This window comes from Syzygium oleosum, unplaced genomic scaffold, assembly GCF_021117445.2.
Source record: "Syzygium oleosum isolate NSW1041296 unplaced genomic scaffold, Sole_v2.1 Sole_v2.19, whole genome shotgun sequence".
Classification (NCBI taxonomy): domain Eukaryota; kingdom Viridiplantae; phylum Streptophyta; class Magnoliopsida; order Myrtales; family Myrtaceae; genus Syzygium; species Syzygium oleosum.
In genome coordinates this window covers 5,679,153-5,681,081 of record NW_026607503.1, presented here as the reverse complement: position 1 = coordinate 5,681,081, position 1,929 = coordinate 5,679,153, and the positions used below count along the sequence as shown (strand labels likewise).

General features: G+C 42.4%; 1 long non-coding RNA gene across 1 annotated transcript; it reads left to right on the top strand.

Moving 5' to 3' along the window:
• Window positions 1–293: 293 nt before the first annotated feature.
• LOC130140533 (uncharacterized) lies at window positions 294–1,366 on the top strand. Its single transcript, XR_008818520.1, has 2 exons — window positions 294–538; window positions 928–1,366. It is a non-coding gene; the product is annotated as an uncharacterized LOC130140533 (long non-coding RNA).
• Window positions 1,367–1,929: the final 563 nt, after the last annotated feature.

Below are 1,929 nucleotides of genomic sequence, written 5' to 3'. Positions count from 1 at the left end.
ACTCGGCTCACTCAAGGGATTGGGGGCCAAAATTCACAAGTCTAAACGGCTTTGGTTGTTTTAATTTGAGCTTAAATTAGCCCGAATTAATTTAGCCCATTTGGAATTAAAATTAAATTAAATGATAAAGCCTAAGTCTATGCCCATTAGGACTAGGAAGCCCGGTTAATTAACCTAGGGTTGCGATATAAATATGTCGTTATGCGTCATAATCAAAGGGGCTCTGATAATTTTCAGAACACGATTTTTGAGAGCACGAGAGGCACACGAGAGCGAGAGCAAGGAGGGAGAGAGAGAGAGAGGGTTGATCGTTGCCACCGCCATCCGACGTGCCCCACCGCTGTTCCCGCGCCTGGCCCGCCGCTGCTCCCGCTGTCGTCACCAACCTGAACAAACGCCTGCACTCTGTATCGTCACTGGTTCCTGCTGCACCTGCCACCGAGAGCTGCTCATCCAGGACGTCCAGCGAATCCAACGAACGTCAAAGTAGTCGTCGCGAGCTCTTGCGTCTCCGACCTCCCGGTTCCAGGAGATCCCAGTTTGTTGACGATTTCTCTTGCGACCAACAAGTTTGTTTGACTTCCCTGGTGTCCCCGCAACCTCGGTCCGTCCCACACCGCCGCACAATCAGTGACCGAAAGTTGATAGGAGAGAAGAGGACAAAAGTCAAGTGGTGGATTGAAGAATAAAATAAAAAAGGGTTCAAAGTGGGAGATCCTCAAGAGCATTCCATCGACACGTAGATCTGTTGAATTTCTCTCATGCACTCCATCTCTTTCATGGACCTTCCCAGCGAAAGAAATAAATAGAAAGTAAAAAGAGTTGGAGTGGAAAAGAGTGATCAGTCCCCGATGTGCTCAACCGAGTTAATCTTGATACTAGAAACTCGACGAAACAATTTTATGCTTTTGGTGGTTTTTCTTGCAGATTCTTAGGTGCCCCCTACGGTCTGTTGACAGTCACTTACATCGCCGCTACTCTTCACCGTCGGCCAATGAAAGCTTCACGCCAAGGCCGAGCATCGCCTCATTATCCCACCGTCCTCGTCGTCGAGTACCACTATCACCAATTCCCGTGATTCACGAGCATCACCGCAAATTGAGCCGGAAACCGCTGCGAGCTGAGTCTACGCCGCTGTCCCACTTACAGTCGGCCGTCCCGTGATCCGCAAACCCAATCCGGCATCAAACTCGAATTTGGAAGTTATCCGTAAATTAGGTAAGAAACTTTATCCGATATCGTTTCAAATATTTAAATTCCTAATTCGAGTGATTTTGTTGTCTTTGGTTGGTTAGTAGATATATTTGAATGATGCATGGCATATTCGCAAGATTCCAAAAAATACACTAAGTTAGGAAATTCCTAACTTAACAACGTGTCGGGACGACTATCCGATCTCACTCATCAGATACGATACTCGGCGGCACGGAAAATCTTTATCCTGTCCATAACAATTTGGATACGATAATAGATTTTATTTTGTTCCCAAATTCAAACGAATAGCCTTCCATCAATATCCATAACCACATGGATATGATCGCCGGTTTATATCGTTTCCCTAATTCAAAGATAATAAAACAAATATTGCGGATCGCGTGGATTGATTTTGATCGCGGTGGTTATCTGTCTGTTTGATTTATTTCTTTAAAAAGAAAATTCCAAAAAAAGATTAGTTAGGATTTGAATTGATTTTATTAGAAGATAATGATGCATGTTTAGGATAGGTTTAGAATAACTTTCTTTGAATAAGTCGATAGGATAACTTTTTAATTTAAATTAGGAATTAGAGTAATTTATTTCCTAGTTTAATTTAGATATTATCCTGATCTCGACGGTTCATTTTAGGGTAATTCTTGATTTCGAATTTTCATAAAAATACCAAAAAGAAGCCACTTTAGGATAGATTAAATTATCTTTTTTTTTAGAATA